Source organism: Fundulus heteroclitus, chromosome 24 (genome assembly GCF_011125445.2).
Source record: "Fundulus heteroclitus isolate FHET01 chromosome 24, MU-UCD_Fhet_4.1, whole genome shotgun sequence".
In the NCBI taxonomy this organism is placed as follows: Eukaryota; Metazoa; Chordata; class Actinopteri; order Cyprinodontiformes; family Fundulidae; genus Fundulus; species Fundulus heteroclitus.
The window spans coordinates 25,564,931-25,583,846 of NC_046384.1; the positions used below are offsets into that span (position 1 = coordinate 25,564,931).

The window sequence follows — 18,916 nt, forward strand, 5'->3', positions numbered from 1 at the left end:
TTATAAAGGAGTTTAGGTTAACACCCATAAAAGGCCGTATACATCCAAACTGCATCATCAGTAGATAAACTGTGTCAACTCCGGGACGCTATCAGACAGATGAGTCATTTCCTTGTTGTCCGGTGTTATGCAAGTGTGGCAGGCAGTTCTGGGATAAACAGTTCGTTCCACTTGACCTCGTTGATATTGTAACAGTTCATTCCCTATATAAGGGAACCAGTTGATTGCATCAAAGTCTTGACAAGCAGCATTCACACCTGAAGAAGCGTAGAGTCACAGGGGGAGTCGTCTGCATTGTCCATGGCTTTGCAGCAATCCCTCATACTGAGCAAAAACTCTCTCCTGCTTCTGTTCAGAACTGCACTCAGCAGCTTTCACTTATTTTAGTGCAGATAATATTTAGTTTCTTAACTGGGACTAGTTTCGTAGCCTAGTATTAATTGTGGTAACAGCAGTATCCCAGTATTAATCAAAACTGAAATCTCGCGCTTCAAGCAAGCAGCACACACACACACACACACACGCAAAAGAAAACAGCCAATCAGGAAGAGGGAAGGCAGAATTTAAGGCAGCACAACCAATGAGAGTGGAGTTAAAGGGGGGTGTCTACCTTGTCAATCAAAGGCCAGGCGCGTTAGTGATTGGCTGCGTGGAGCGCCAGGCCCCGCCATTTCAACGCTGCACAGCAGCGTTGAAATGACACCATGGAAACACCGAGCGCTTCAAACGGAGGCGCTCTGGGCGAACCTGTGCATGTACGCACATCTGGCAGAGCCGAACCGACATGCAGGACACACACTCTGAATCAGTGATTTTTCAGGGGTGCTGAGCTAAATGGCCTAAATACGCCACTGGTAATTATTTGTCAGGATCCAGGGGCGGATCTAGGGTTTTTCAAAGGGGGGTGTGCACCTTAGGGTCATGTCAAGACAATGTGGGGCTAAATGACCAAAGAATGCGATCTTTACTCTTTCACACTACCCTTATTATTCATCTAAGGGTTTTTGAATTAATAATCATTTTACATGGTGAACATAATTGAAATTAGCATGATTACATTATTGTAATTGAAAAAGGATTTTTAAGACAAAATCTCTCGGTTTTTATAGCATGCACAAGGTTAAAAAGTAGTTTGATAAAAAAAATTATCCTTATCAACAATTAATCAAACAAAGATTTTCTTTATTTTCAGAAATGATATTTATTTAGTAAAATTAAATAAAAAGACCCAAGGAATTAAGAACAGTTTGGTATGGTTCAAGTGATAAAGGATTTTTGAATATACGTGTATTTTAACAATATATTTCAACCAGATCAACTATCTTAAGAAAAAATGATTTAAAAAGACCCAAGGACTTAAGAACAGTTTGGTATGGTTAAAGTGATAAAGGATTTTTGAATATATTTCAACGAGATAAACTATGTTGAGAAAAAAAAACTTTAAAGTAAGTTAAACCAATGAACATGTATGGTGAAGTTAAGCCATAAGCCTATAATAGAACAGTAAGACTTGACAAAGAATATTGTCAAGAAGAGAACGTTGAAACGCAGCCAACGTTGACTTTTGACTGACAAGGTAGACACACCCCCAGCACCTCTCAAAGAGATCGGAGAAGAGAATAAAAGTTGAGATGTCTCACTCAAGGACACTGTTTTGATGCTAATGAGCAACATAAAGTTATGCTCACATATTCTCATTTGCAAGAAATCTCTGAAAGAGATACTAAATGGAACAAAAGATGTGAAAAGCGTAAATTAGGACAGTGAAAGAGGGCAGATCAGATACAAAGAGACTGAAAAAATATCCTAGAGAACAACGACAAAGAACAAGAAAGAATGCACATCTACAATAAAAAACACAATGTACAAGCACAAATAGTAATATCATCTTTATTGTCATTGAAACAAAGTTTGTTCTCTGCTTTTAACCCATCACCCTTAGGGAGTGGGCTGCCATGTGCGGCGCCCGGGGAGCAATCTGGGATTAAGGGTTTTGCTCAGGGACCCAGAGTGCCAGCACTGGGGATCAACCGGGTACTTGCATCCTTCTCTGGGTGCAAGTGCAGTGCTCTAACCACTCGGCCACGACCCCCCAAATGACATAGCAGTGTGGCTTGTGGTCGTTTTGAGCTTCTTCAAGTCAGGAGTTTCTGAGGAGTTTGAGGGCATCTACTCAGAAGAGAACCGGATTTGATGGTTTACCACAGCAGAGCGCAGAACAGACTGTGTGGAATTTTTGGTTTCCCTTCGCATTTATATGCAGCCACTAGGGGGCGCCAACGACCACCCATCACAGGACAATTTGAAACATATTTTAGCAAGAATTTAATGTGTATATCCAATAGCCCTTACACATAGATATATTAAAAAGAAGTCATAAAAACATGTCTAACAAATATAACTGTAAAAAATTTTCACTACCTTTGGAGAACTAATCCAAGAGCTGATCTCTTTCCAAACCATGGAGTATATGGTAATAACTTAAGGTCACCCTAATTCTGACATCCCGCCACAAACGTTCTATCCTGTAAACAAAATATGAATGTCACTTACTGTGACATTGTATTAAAATTATATTATATTTTTTAATATAAATTTGATTTAATATATATATACATTTTTATCGTATTTACCTCTGATTATGCATACATTTTGCTGAAATAAGACTCCCTCTGTTCCTCGGACACTGAACATAAATCGCGCAATATCGACATTCTCCATACCCTGGTCACGTCTTACCCTAAGCAGAATGAAAAATAGATGACATATACAATTTTGAGAATATAAATCAAAAAGGTGAACACTGTGTTTGACTGTCCATTCGTAACAAATATAAAACCATTACACATTTAATTTTAAGCAGTAAACATCCCTTATTTCACAAAAGTCACAACAGTAGTAGATAGTAATTTGCTTATTTAGACTGATGATACATAGAGGAGGTAGAGCCTGAAAACGTAGCAGAATGAGTCAGAATGAATTAAGTATGCAGATAAAGAATTAAAATGCGGTTGGTGTTTTTTAGATGCCTGGTGATATATAAAAATAAAAAAATAATGCTTTGTTCAGATTTAAAGTCTTAGAGAAAGACCAATGAAGGGAAAATTAAAAAAAAGTAAAAAATACTCCAGTGAGGCTTCGTTAGAGGCAGATCAAGCAAAATGGTTTACGAAACAATTACAAACATCATGTAACTAAACTGTTTATTGGTAAATGTTAATTTTCATTTACCTTGAGGGTATGCCATGTTGTTCTGTTGCCCTTTTGAATGCTGAAAATGCAGTTGATGCTCGGTTGTTGTTTGACACTTCTAAATACATCACCTAACAGCATAAAGAATGTTCACACAATGGGCTAAATTATACATTTGAGTTTGCAACTGATAAAGGAGACACAATAACATTTTTTGCTTAACTTACCTTCCTAGAGCATCCATCAACAGCACAAAATGTAACTATGTTGAATCTCTTGGACATGTAACAGTTACAAATAGTAATAAGAAAACATGCATGTTTTTGTATTAACACAAAGAATATTCAACTAACTAAGCTTGTGGTTTGTGTCCACATGCCACAGTGGTGGTGGGCCTCTGACAGAATATGTTCTACTTACAATACATCCCAGACCCATTAGTCTTGATAAACTCCCAAGCAAATCAACTCTATGCATTGCAGCATTGACTCTTCACCACTGCACACAGATGCCCAGTGACATCAGTCTTCCTTTAACCATCCCATACCCTGCATTAGGCATCTCAGCCTTGATGTGTTTGACTGTATCATCCAGAGCTTCATCTGAAATGGTGCTGCATCTCTGTCTAGCAGCCAAACCTACTCGCCCATCCTTCTGTAAACAGTTCAACTGGAGACACCCAATGACTTAAACAGATTTAAGTTCTGCAGGTCCAACAGTCTTTCCTCCTGAATGTGGTACCTTGGACGACCTATTTCTCCAGCTAGGACCTCCACAGCAATGCCTGTTTCCTGTGCTTGAAATTTTCCACTACGTGCTATAAGAGATGCCAGAAAATCCTTTAAGGCTTTAATTCTGCAGCAGGGCCGAGCTCAATTTGTGGCAGCGGCATCTGACACCGGCACTTCCTGTGGCATGCGGTGATTTGTGGCATGCGGAGTGGCATGCGGAGTGGCATGTGGTGTGGCATGCGGAGTGGCATGCGATGTGGCATGCGGTGTGGCATGCGGAGTGGCATGCGGTGTGGCATGCGGAGTGGCATGCGGAGTGGCATGCGGAGTGGCATGCGGTGTGGCATACGGTGTGGCATGCGGAGTGGCATGCGGAGTGGCATGCGGTGTGGCATGCTGTGGCATGCGGAGTGGCATGCGGAGTGGCATGCGGTGGCATGCGGTGTGGCATGCTATATGGCATGCGGTGTGGGATGCGGTGTGGCATGCGGTGTGGAACTGCTGTTTCTGTTTTACGCAAACTGTTTGTCACAGACGTCTGTTACACTATAGCTACTTGTAAATAATCATATTTTTATTGCATTATTTTCAATAAAAGCTGAACCTCCACCAAGTCCTGGCACTTCTTGTGACACCTCCACCAACTACTGGCTCTTTTTGTGGCAGCAGGAGTGGCAATTGCGGTGGTGGCTGCAGGACTTTCACTGGTATGCACTTACCAAGAAGATGTCACGGCTGTTGCTGCATTCCTGTTGCTGTGTGTGGGCAAATAATTTGTTAGCTACCCGTTACTCTTTAACTACTTCCAAATAATCATGTTTTATTCATATTATTTCCAATAAAACCTTGTTTAATAACCGCCAGCTTTGTGGCAGCTACATCCGCCACAAGGTGTCACTAATCCGGCATGCCACCTGCCGCCCTTCTGCGAAAATGCTCAGATTTTCGGGTTATTTAATACCTACTATATATTTACATTCAATTATTCATGTATTAAATTCACATAATTTAACAAACATTTTCAAGCAATTTAATACAAAAGTTATAAGGTTACTGTATGTGTGGTTCAACTCGTGATTAGAGAAACAAATGTGGTGATATAAATACATCACTGAATACATGATCGTCTTTGTGGCACCTAACGGCCACAGCGTGCCAGTGTGTTTTCAAGTGATGTATTTATATCACCACATTTGTTTATCTAATCACGAGTTAAACCACACATACAGTAACCTTATAACTTTTGTATTAAATTGCTTGAAAATGTTTGTTAAATTATGTGAATTTAATACATGAATAATTGAATGTAAATATATAGTAGGTATTAAATAACCCAAAAATCTAAGCATTTTCGCAGAAGGGCGGCAGGTGGCATGCCGGATTAGTGACACCTTGTGGCGGATGTATGCCACTGCAGCTGCCACAAAGCTGGCGGTTATTAAACAAGGTTTTATTGGAAATAATATGAATAAAACATGATTATTTGGAAGTAGTTAAAGAGTAACGGGTAGCTAACAAATCATTTGCCCACACACAGCAACAGGAATGCAGCAACAGCCGTGACATCTTCTTGGTAAGTGCATACCAGTGAAAGTCCTGCAGCCACCACCGCAATTGCCACTCCTGCTGCCACAAGAAGAGCCAGTAGTTGGTGGAGGTGTCACAAGAAGTGCCAGGACTTGGTGGAGGTTCAGCTTTTATTGGAAATAATGCAATAAAAATATGATTATTTACAAGTAGCTATAGTGTAACAGACGTCTGTAACAAACAGTTTGCGTAAAAACAGAAACAGCAGTTCCACACCGCATGCCACACCGCATGCCACAAAGCATGCCACATTAAGTGCCGCAGCATGCCACACCGCATGCCACACCATGCCACTCCGCATGCCACAACGCATGCCACACCGCATGCCACTCCGCATGCCACACCGCATGCCACACCGCATGCCACTCCGCATGCCACACCGCATGCCACACCGCATGCCACTCCGCATGCCACACCGCATGCCACTCCGGATGCCACTCCGGATGCCACACCGCATGCCACACCGCATGCCACTCCGCATGCCACAAATCACAGCATGCCACAGGAAGTGCCGGTGTCACATGCCGCTGCCACAAATTGAGCCTGCTGTCTCTCTAATTCTGGCTAAATAGATATTTAGCCAGAATTAGAGAGACAGCAGGCTCAATTTGTAGGTAGGAGCTCTACCTCTGGGAAGCCCTTTTAAGGCATGTAGATACATGCCTTAAAAGGGCTTCCCAGAGGTAGAGCTCCTGGCGGCAAGCAAACTTCAAAAAGTCCACGTCAAGAAGCATCCTTTCAAGAGCTGACACTAGTTTTAACATAAGTCTGGTTAGAAGCTCTTGCCTTAAGAACGAAAGAAAAAAAACTTAGTTTTTGTCTTTATTGATATTACCAATAAAACTTAATTACATTGATATTCTGAGGTGCTGCCATCTCTGTCATCAACTGGCATTTTTCAAAACACACTGTTGGACACAAAGGCAAATACTTAACATCATCACTATAAACCAGGTATCTGAGAACAAACCTCTGGGACTGACAGCTGTTAAGTTATCGTGGAAAAAAGGACACTAGATATGTATGTCTTAATAGAATGTAGAAAGAATAATAATAGGTTGTTAAACAGGGAAGTGTAAAGATCTATTTGCATTTTGTTGTCTATATTGCAAACATTATTCTGCTGGACCCAAATAGAAAAGCTGTAGTTTTACTGCAGCTAATTCTGACAAATTAAATGAAATAAAACAAAAAATAACAGGAAATGCATACTGATTAGAAATGTTTGTGTTAAACTATAAATGTGTCTATTTAAGTCTCATTTTTCTCCACATCCACAGTAAAGCTCACATTAGCTTGGGTCATACGAATTTCCAAGATAAACATTAATTACCATAGTTTTAGAGCACTGATCTACTGCTGTCAGATTCTGCTGATACTGCTGACACATTCATGACAGTATAAGCTGTAAGTTATGTAATTGTTATCTCTACCGTATACCATGGTATACATAAGGGATAATAAATCTAAAATCAATTATTAATACTTTAATGTTTTCACCGTTAAAATTGTAAGTTTTTAGCAAGAAGTGGCTGAGAGAAATATTTAATATCTGTTGTTGTGACGCGTTGCCAAGGTAACCAGTGTCAACTGTCTTGCTGTTACCAGCAAACGTTTGACCCAGCACAATAACTTAGAACAATCAGGCTGTTTGTCCGGTACTTTTTATAGGTGTCCTATAACACTTTTTAGTGGACACCCTGCAGCCAATCAGAATCGAGTATTCACCCAGACCATTGTATAATTAATGATGACTTTGCTTACCAATTTCCAACTCTTGAAGATAAGCAGTTAGCCTGTTGTTGCTTTACTAGTAGGCTAAAATAGTCTAGCCTCAAAAGGCGGATGGAGTATCAGTTTATGCAGGAGAGATGATGGGAATCATTTTAGCTTTAGGATGGATTGAGGAAGTTCGTCCTCTGAGAAGTATAATATGTTCTGATTCAAGTTCATCATTATATTCATTAAAAAAATAATCATTCTATTAGTAGACCAGACCTTTTATTAGAGATTCAGTTATTAATTTGTAGAATTCAGGCAATGGGTTTATTAGTTATTTTTACATGGATACCATCACATAGGAGAAAAAGGAAATGTGTTGGCAGACAAATAGGCAAAACAAACTACAAAAAATCGCTATATTGATATATTTGTACCATTCAGTAAAGCAGAAATTAAATCTATTATTAAACAAAAGGTTAAGGAAAGATGGCAGAAGCAGTGGGAAGAAGATAGAACTGGAAGGTGGCTTTACAGTATTCAAAGAAAAGTTGGTGCAATGAGGAGAACAGGACGAAATACACATCATACAGGGTTAAATATTTAAAATGGGAAAACATCCAACAGGAAATTGTGATTTTCTTCAAGAAGAGACAGTAAGGCATGTTTTGTTCTGTTCTAAATATTCTGTTGAGAGAAGGGAATTAGAATGTTGATTACAAGAAAATTGATTACAGTGAAAAATACAAGATATTTTGGACAAAATTTCTAATTGTGAATATTTTTTTTTTACTTAATAAATGACCTTAAGAAAACGAAATTGATAGAAAGGACATAAGGTGTATTTATTTAATCATCATTATTTTATTGTGGGAGAATATATATATATATATGTAGCATCCCAATCCACACTCCATTCCAGTAGACAGCAGTAATGCACATCAGTAAGTTGCTTGCCAACCGCATAGACATATATAAAGTGTAGACCACGCATCGACCGCTCTCGCCTATAGGCGCTGACGAGATTTAGGGGCGCCATCTTGGGGCGGTCGACAACTCCGCTCAGTGTAATGTGTTAACCAGGTGCAGAATCAATTTTAGTCAACTATACTCGCTGATTATTGAACTAATTTTCAAGTTGTTTTTTTCTGAAAACTTTAAAGCTATAGCTATTATAACAAATGGTTAAGTGCATTTAAATGTTCTTAGTGTGGTTAAAAGTAATTGAATATTCTGGCAGAATTTATGTATGCTGCAAAACACAGCCACTCACTCACTCACTCACTCACTCACTCACTCACTCACTCACTCACTCACTCACTCACTCACTATATACACACACACATAAATATATATATATATATATATATATATATATATATATATATATATATATATATATATATATATATATATATATATATATATATATATATAATTATTCCCCAATGTCTATAGCTCTGATGCCCTCACGGAGTAGATGCAATTTTGGAGACTAAGTCACAAAAACTTGGACATGTAGACCTGTATCTCTCTATCTAATATTAGAAAAATAACATTCTAATATAAACAATATCTTTTAATCCTACTTGTGAAAAGTTATCCCTCGATCCCTGACGTCAATAGCCTGTCGATTTAAACAAAAATACGCCGCACAGTGCTGAGGTATCATTAGTGTGTTCCGCTTGAATCAGTAGGGTAGCAGGTCGACCGCCCCAAGATGGCGGCCGTAATTCCTGCACCGCGACAGTCAATGCGGGGTCTACTCTTATATTATGTCTATTATAGACATAATACGTATATATGTATACGTATTATGTCATATAACGTATATGTGTCTGTGATGTCTATGATGTCTATGGCCAACCGCCATAAAAAAGAAGAAGAAGGCGGGATTTCCTGAAAAGTAGCCAATCACAGCCGGCTTCCGTTGTCCGGTAAGTAACGCCTTATATGATGTCTATGTTCTAAGTGACAAAAGTTGACACGGGCGAGAAGATCAGGGTACTCGGATTGAGCCACAGGAATCTTGCCTTTTTGTCATATTTTCTTTTTGAGATCAGTTCGCTGCGCACCTTCTGTGGTGAGTCTTATATTATTAGATGCTTTTTAATGAAAACATATAAAGAGAGAAAAATGTAAGTCTTAATAAGAGGATTTGAATGCGCTGGAACATTGCAGTTGTTTGCTCTGCAGTGGCTAAAGATGCGTTAGCTCAACTCTTCAGATTGTTATTCTTTTACAGACACATTTTGGAACTGACAATGATGTTTTGGGGAAAGTTGGAATCGAATACTATTGGATATTTTTGAGGAGGCAAAATGGAAAACGTGGCATATTAAGGAGCAGCAAAACGACACGCATGCTAATTTAGCAATTTAGCACCAAAAAGTGCATGGAACATCTAAACAGCTAACGCAGTTGCAGTGCAGGCACCTTATAATATGTGAATGTGTTAGTGTATGTATGTATATAAATATATATATATATATATATATATATATATATATATATATATATATATATATATATATATATACACACACAATGTGCGATTTGCAAAAAAAAAAAAAAAAAAAAAAAAAAACAGAGGGGGGGATCCTTTCAAGTGTTTTATAAACGAACATAAATGAACATAACAACAAGGTTATATGGCCCGCATGCTTGCCGCCAGACAGCTTTCCATCTTAGAAAGCAGTCTGGCTGGAGACAGCATGCAACCTGTCCTGGGACGGAGGGTGGAGAAATCGGCTGCTGCTGCTTCTTGTCTTGTGACGCTGCCTGCAAATCTTTATCACCAAAGGTCGTCCTGTAACATTACCATGGCTGTTTGTCCCGTCATCAACTCTTGACCTTTTCTGTTGATTTTTCGGGCCGAAATATGACCAAATACTTTGTTGACGTTCATGCTGCCACACGTTCTCATGCATTACTTAGTTAGCTAGTATGTGCCATAGTATGGCAAGCCCTAAAGGCCAATACTCGCCCAACAATAACGCGCGGTTCCAACCCGTATTTTACGCGAGCGCGCGCTTTTTACGCGAGTGCGTGTTCTGGCTGGAAACGCGTGGTGATGTAAAATACGTTTGGTGGCGTTTTTTGCATATTATATCATCAGGAGGTTGTCTTTTATGTGCTCAGCCACTAGATTTAAAGGTGTTTTACCCAATAAGAGCACTGCAGCACCAGACACAACCAGGAGATCCCTGATCGTTGGGGAAAGGCAGAAAGAAGATGCACCTTTCTTTTTAATCCTGTCTAAATCCTGCTTAGTTCAATAATAAAGTCTGATATTACAAAAAACTCACTCTGCTTGTTCTCCCTACTTATGGTGCAGAAGATAGATGAAATCTTTAACAGAAATGTTATTAATTCTGAAAATAGTATGTGAATAAAAATACAAAGCATACAGAAAATGCAGCTTTATTAAGTGACCTGGTTTATTTTATTTAGCTTTTAATTTCTTTTCAACATTTAGTTCTACTACTTGGCTTGTGCTTTGGTAGTTCCATGTTTAAAATGACAAAAGAAATATGAAAAACTTATGGTCGTCAAGTTGTAGTTACTCTCATATGACAGCAGATGGCAGTGAAAGCCCAAATTCATGAGATTAAATGTTTGAAGTCAAATTTTAAACGTCTGTCTACCACTTTTTTGTAATTAGAATCATCAGTGGCCGGTCTAAACATATTAAATTTCCAAGAATGCAAAGTGAGCATGAAACTATACCATTTTCCAGGGAATAAACAGTATTATGTGACGCTATCCCTGCGTTCAGCAGTTGTTGAGCACTATGTTTTCCACAGGTAACAACAACTACAAATGCAATAAAAGTATTGAAGGAGATTTTGTTTGTTTGGTTGTTATAATTTGAAAATGAAAAGACGAGTGTGTTTTTACACATTTTTTTAACTTACAGATTGGCCAGCATGGTGAAACAATAAGTTATATAAGTGGGTTCAACTCATGTGGTGGTTTCTGGCAGGTGGTGGAAAGACACTGCATGCAGTTTCTCCCTGTGTTTACAAACATAGGTGAGAAACTTGGGAGAAGCTGTATGCAGTCTTTGGAAAAGTCTGATAAAAAAACCCTGGTGATAATAAAAGTTTCAAAGGTTATCCGTTTTCTGACCTTTCTTATGGTTCTCTTAGATGTATACTGTAAACCAGTTTAAGGCTTTATATTATGGACTCATTAAACCTTACTATACACAACTGCTGTGCACTTAAAGATGGCCCATTGTTTGAGATGCAACATATCCTGCTAAGGAGTAAATTTGAAGCATGTGTGCAAATTAAGCATACTCTACAATATAACTGAGGCTGATCCACAGGTTATGAGCACCAACGCAAGAAAAAAACATCAAGTATAGAGCAGTGCAGATTTATTTTTGCTCACACAGCAACATGCTTTGCAAGTTTGCATCAGTCTGATTTTGGAGCAACACTGTGATGATAGACACAGATCCTTCTTGCACTTCTTCTTCTTTAATACATTAAATACGTTAAATGGACTAAATCTAATAAATTTTTTTGACAAATTGTAACAATCATATTGGTGAAAAAAATAAATGAAGCTTTCGATTGCAACCTGAACAAAAATGGCCTTAAGAAAGCTGGTTGGTAGAACACATGATGTGAAGGACCTGGAGTGTGTTAGGAAAACAGTAATTAGTCTACTCAAGATTAACCTTGTTCACTCAGCAACTTGCTTTGCACATTTTAAGTCCGACCGGTTTTAAGCCAAAGCCTTGATCTCCACTACAATAAATCAGTTCATAAACAAGTTAATGAATGCTATGTTTATGATGTTTAAAATGGATATAAAGGAGGCAGAACTGAAATTCTCATTGAAACCACTGGAAACAAAATGAAGTTATTTGGACAAATTGAAACATTGAAACTGTAATTTCATCATCCAAATAAAGTGTGTAAATTAAACAGACAAGTGTAATTAAGGTGTAATCTGGACAAAAATGACCTCAAGGATGTGTTCGATAGGTGAGGAGCAGCAGAGCTGGTTGGAGGAACACAGGAGGGAAGATCTTGATGACTTGGGGTGTGTGAAGGATTAGGGAACCAAATATTTGAGCTAGTGCTTACTCCTTGTCAATTTGTAAAACTTAAATTAGTTGGAAATTGTATTTTTTGCATATCAGCAAGCCATACAGTATTTGGTGTGACAATTTAATTCAGGATTCTGGCTTCCGGAGCTTTGTTAGACTAACTTACAGTCTGCAAAATTAGGTTATAATACAAACAGTAGTACTGAGGCATTTAAAGAAAGACACGAAGATAATAAAACAGTACATACAGACAAAAAAATGAAGCATAGCGTCACATAATACTGTTTATTCCATGGAAAATGGTATAGTTTCATGCTCACTTTGCATTCTTGGAAATTTAATATGTTTAGACCGGCCACTAATAATTCTAATGTCTAAAGTGGTAGACAGACGTTTAAAAATTGACTTCAAACATTTAATCTCATGAATTTGGGCTTTCACTGCCATCTGCTGTCATATGAGAGTAACTACAACTTGACAACCATAAGTTTTTCACATTTCTTTTGTCATTTTAAACATGAAACTATGAAAGCACAAGCCAAGAAGTAGAACTAAATGTTGAAAAGAAATTAAAAGCTAAATAAAATAAACCAGGTCACTTAATAAAGCTGCATTTTCTGTATGCTTTGTATTTTTATTCACATACTATTTTCAGAATTAATAACATTTCTGTTAAAGATTTCATCTATCTTCTGCACCAAGGGCATAAGTAGGGAGAACAAGCAGAGTGAGTTTTTTGTAATATCAGACTTTATTATTGAACTAAGCAGGATTTAGACAGGATTAGAAAGAAAGGTGCATCTTCTTTCTGCCTTTCCACAACGATCAGGGATCACCTGGTTGTGTCTGGTGCTGCAGTGCTCTTATTGGGTAAAACACCTTTAAATCTAGTGGCTGAGCACATAAAAGACAACATCCTGATGATATGCAAAAAACCCCACCAAACGTTGTTAACACCACCAAACGTATTTTACGCGAGCGCGCGTTTTTTACGTCACCGCGCGTTTCCAGCCAGAACGCGCGCTCGCGTAAAATACGGGTTGGAACCGCGCGTTATTGTACGGGCGAGTATTGGCCTTTAGGGCTTGCCATAAGCTAGCAGCTGCTCTTTCAGGTAGCTAGCTAGATCCAGTAGGTTAGACCAGGGGTGTCAAACTCATTTTGGTTGAGGGGCCGCATACAGCTTAATCTGATCTCAAGAGGGCCACACGAGTAAACTCATTGCAAGATTAAATAGAACTAATAAATGTGGACTTGTTGTTGATTTTTTTCTATTAAATTAATTTCACTTTTACACAATATATTATGAATAACCTCAGCATTTTTAAGAAAAGTATGTGCAATTTCAACAATACTTTTACTCAGTTAAACATTTACTTAAGTGCATTATGCATAAGAACTGATCAGTGATTATACAATGTTGAAAAACATTTATTCACATTTTTTGGAACTTAAAAACACTGTTCTGCATGACAAAATACATCAAACAGATAAAAATTGGGAAATGATTTAAATTTTTCCACACTTGAAGCTTAATCTGCTAATTAAAACACAGCGCCCCTCGTGGACAATATAGGAACTGCATATTTTCAATTACACAAAATACATGTTTTTTTTTTTTTTTCAATAATTGTTTTAACATTCTCTTCCTTTTATCTTGTCCACTTGTGAAAGTCAAATCTGATGAGCTCTTTGTGGCATCTTATTGCCACATTGCCAGACAGGACACTGGGGGAAAAAAAATATTTTTTTTTTTTTTTTTTTTTCTTTTTTTATAATGATAATGCATTTAGCCACAGGGCCAGACTAAATTGGCCGTATGTTTGACACCCCTGGGTTAGACTGTTGTTTTTAAACTTGTGCCATCTACTGTCTGGACTCGGGAGTGGGTATTAGTTTACTTTAACCGCTTCGAGCATAAAACGTATTAATACTCTTTAAAAACAGACAACAAGAATTTTAATTAACGAATGTGAAGGACACAAGACATGTATTTATATTAGGGCTGTCAAACGATTACAAATTTTAATCGTGATTAATCTCATAATGTCGATAGTTAACTCGAGATTTTTTTTTTTTATCCTTTTATTTCTGAAAGTGTAATAGCCTGTTTGGGCATTTTAATATGCAATTTTGCAATAAATGACACTAACAAAATACATGCTTGTACAAAAAATATTTTTGTGATTTGTCAAGCACTTTTCAGAATTGGAATGAAAACATCCCAGTGCCAAATGTTAAACTCTGGACTATAATGGCTAAGTGACTAATCATGACGCCCTGATGTTTACACAATGTGTAAAAATGTGTAAATAAATACCTGTTTTCATGCCGATATATTTTCTTGCCTCTTAAACAAAGATAGACATGGTATTACGCAACAACATACAAATTAATAAAAATTGTACATTTTAATAAAGCCATAAGTTCTGTTCATTTTTTCACTATCTCTCTCTCTCACTCACTCACTCACTCACTCACTCACTCACTCACTCACTCACTCACTCACTCTCACACACACACACACACACACACACATCTAATTCTGAGCTTTCACACCAACAACAATATTTTTGCTTGCTGTTTATATCCATATCTATACTGTTTAAGCCTGGAAAAAGGTTTTAAATTTCCAGGTCATTCCAGTCTTACACGTTGCTTGCAACTGGGCCAGGAGCTTAATACCCTGAATGAGACTGTTTAGCAACTGTTTAGTAACTCCAGGTCCTTCGTTTGGCAACGTTATTCAGCCTTAGTTTGTCAAATACAGAGATAACAAATGAATAAGCATTAAAGTACTGTTTATGGGTTGGGTTTCTGCAATTTTATCAACGTGTAAAAGCTCATCTTCAGAACCAATGTCTGCTCAAAATGGTGATCTGCACCAAGTAATCTACTTTCAGCAGTTATCACCGGTTATTGCACCGTAAACTGCAGAAAATACGTGCAGAGTTGCTCTGTCTGCCTTTACTATCGTCGGCGCCTATGGCGGAGGAATATTTCAGCTGGATACAAAGTGTCTAGTGCAGGCAGGTCTCTTAATAACCGCTGTTTCATCACCTATTTTAGAGCCCAAATAAGCGATTTCACTTTGTTGAAGCCGTCTGCTTCCCCGGGTTCGTTAATTCGTTGTGCAGGACTTTAAAATAATAACTCAGCCATGGACGCAGAATTTCAGTTTCACCTTTGCAAAGGGGAGAGATGATACACCTGCCGATTCCGGGCAACAACTCTCGCTCTCTCTCCCGCTCAGGCTAGTTTTATTAAAGTTAGAACACAGATTATACAAAGTCACACAATGAATGACGCACACATCCTATCGCTATCTTACTCCCTAATAACTATCTTCCCTCATTACTTTCTCCAGCTGCATGTGAACTGGAGTTTCTGTTCTTTCCCACTGCCTCGGACTGGCCTTGAAAGTTCTCCTGATACTCATACACAGAACCTATTCACATTCTCTTCTTCTGGTAAACAGACAGGCCTCAAAGCAAATATATTGCACAATAAAAGCACGTTATACCTTCATAAATGTGTACTAAAATATTAATCAAAGTTAATACATTCCACAATTCCCCCTTTTGAACTCTTTTAAGAGTTCACCTATAAACTATTGCAGTAGAAAACCCTAAATTTACTGGTTTGTTATGACACCTTTGGTAAATACTTGATTATATTGTAATGGTAATAAGTAATAAAAGAAAAACACATATTTTCCCAAAGACAGTAATACTTCTGGTTAAATCTTATACATGCATCAGCTCAAACCCAGTATCCTCGTTCTCCTCCTCAGGTACTGTGACTAACAAAGACATCATGACTCTGGGGTTCTGTTTCAATGGTGGAGGATATGAGGCGGACCGTCAATGAGCAAATGCATTGCATGCAACAACAATCACATGTAATCAATATTGCTACAAATGCTGCAAGAGAGATAAAAAGATGATCAGACTTTTTCACTTGCCAAACTCACCAGTCATCCACCCCTCGAACGGGTTAGAGATTCCGGAGTACTCGTGCATGGTTTTCTGAGAGCGTGCGCAATCCTTCTAATGCTTTTATTACTGCAGCGTCCCCTATTTCTTCTCATGCATGTTGTATTTTGCTAAGCTTATTGTATCTTAGAGGTACCTCTTTGAATCTTATTAAAACCCTTTGTGGGTTTATTAAACTTCAAAACATATCTATATATGTATTAGATGAGTTAAGTAAAAAGTAAAATCCCTCATATTAGGAGCCAAATCCGAAATATTTTCAGACCAGAAACTCTTGTCCGAATGCGTTTGACCCTCTTATAGCTCACTAATAACAGCTCTGACTTAAAACAATTAACATAATTAATTTTTTTTTTTATTTATCTGCTCCACTGTCCATAATTAATTTTACTACCGCACTTTACAATATCACAAAGGTGGACCTGAAAGGTAGTTGTCGCCCTCCGACTGTAATTTAATTCCACTCCGCCATATTGTTCTAAGCACCAGTCATTGGATGCTGCTGTAATAGCGCGTCTTTGTGGTCTTCCTAGGTGGATCAGCTGGACATGTTCAGGAATGGAAAGTCGCAAAAATACCACAATATACCTGTAACAATAACAACTGATAATAATAAACCTCCAGCAACACAACCCTTAGGGGGTTTGGTTAATGCTATTTTAGTGCCCCTGTGGAAAAACACCTGTGGAGAAACACACAAATTTCAACAAGAAATGCAAAAATACATATATAAAAACAATTTTTTTTTTTAAGTTCTCTGAGTCTCTTTTTGGTTTTCTTCTTCTCTCTGAGTGTAAGAGCTGCTACAACACCAAGTGGTCAGGTAAAAAACACTACTTCCGCCTCTTCTGTTTAATGCTTTTTTTTTTTTTTTTTTTTTTTTTTTCCTGGAGCAGGAGAGCAGCTCACTGCCCACTTCTTCCGCCTCTTCTTCTTTGTTCTTCTGCTCTGTCTCCTTTGCGCGATTTTTGTGAGTGAGCTTACGCTCACTGAATCTCTCTACGGGTTTTATTATGACCGTGGTTGAGTAGAGGATTCACCGATAGGCTCCCTTTCACAGCGTTGTGATGTTATCCTGTAAATCCTGGCGCACCTGATGTTTGAGAGCGCTGGGGTTCCTCAGTGGCTGCACACTGACTCCAATGATACCAGGTGTCGCCTTTTCCTTTGAGCCTGACTGCGTGCGAAGTGCGTTCCACCATCTGGTACGGGCTGGTCCACCTTGGTTCTGACCACTTTCTTTTGATGACTTTCCCACTCTGGTTCTGCACTGGTCTCGGTGTTTCCTTTGGCACCCTGTGGTGGCACCTCACGGCTCCGCACTCTGGTCAGAGCACCCTAAATCACAACCCCCACCTCTGTCCTTCGTTGACCATAGCGCGCACTCAGCCGAGGTCTGGGGGTTTGTGGACCCTCCTTCACATTCCTTAGGAATCTCCAATATAATCTGAAACTACACAACAATCTTTAGATGTCAAATTTCGTGTGCTACCTGTGAATCCTGGGAGGTTGACGTCGCAACCCCGAAAATCTCCTTCCAGTCAGAGAGTGCATCCTGTAATGAAATTAACTGAACACTCCAACAAGAAACAAAACTTTACCCCATATCAATTTAGTCTGTGCACAGATTTCAGCCAATTATTTTTCAGATACTAATTAATCCTTACCACCTTTTATTGTTCCATCTTCATCCTATCAGGAAACCTATTTTTGGAAATGTAATAGTTAATGAGACATTTTATCATAGTTTCTCTGTTCTCTCCTTTCACAGGCCTCTGGTCATCCTGTAAAAGAATTCACGCACGCACACACAAACACTTTTAAACCTCGAATGTGAATCACCGTGTCTGTGGAATCAAAAGTTAGTTAATTGTGGTTTGAAATCAAAGTACATTTTTTCCTATAACGATGTCCAAATCTTCCTTGGATTAAAATGACCACACATCGCGCACACACACTACTTTACACACGACATTGCTGTAACCTCTATAATGTTCTACTCCGGGTGCTTCAGAAAAAGTTCCTGTTTTAATCCTGGAGGAAACACCACGTTTTACAGCACCTGTTCTACTCTAACGCACCTCTGAAACTGCTCTGCTCCACCTACACTCTTCTTGTAATTAATCAGTGAGAATGCTATACAGCCTTCTCACTTATTGTTTTCCTGTTTTTCTTTATTATTATTATTATTATTATTACGTCGATGTCTAACTACTCCCGCATACTTCAACCAATTTCAACAATTTTGGTGTCAAAACGTTCGGCTCGTTCCCGGCATGCCTGCTATATCTCATGGTTATGCTAACGTTTACACTTTTTAAAATATTTTAAAATAATTCCTTCAAATTCTTCCCATTCTTCTAATTGTTCTTAATCTTCAAATTCTTTCAAGTTTTTTTTTTAAATTTTTCAAATTTCTTCAAGTTTTTCAAATTCTTCAAATCCCTTTAAATTCTTAATTCAATTTTTTTTTTCAATTCTTTAAATCTGATTTCAATGTTTTCTGCATCTTCTGCTCAATCATTCTGCAGATTAGCATTCTCACTCGCTGTTACGCAGGAACAGCTTTTTCTAGTTCCTCTCTCAGTTCCTCTTCAATAGATGCCATTCTCATGTAAAAAATCCTG

General features: G+C 38.3%; 1 protein-coding gene across 1 annotated transcript in view; it reads left to right on the top strand.

Annotated features, from left to right (window-relative positions):
• The first annotated feature begins 9,173 nt into the window (after nt 1–9,173).
• LOC105921249 (protein jagunal homolog 1-B) overlaps nt 9,174–18,916 on the top strand; it is a 48,984-nt gene continuing 39,241 nt past the window's right edge. The window contains exon 1 of the mRNA XM_036128097.1: nt 9,174–9,312. The gene's annotated coding sequence lies outside the window, so the exon portion shown is untranslated. The remainder of the gene's footprint in view (nt 9,313–18,916) is intronic.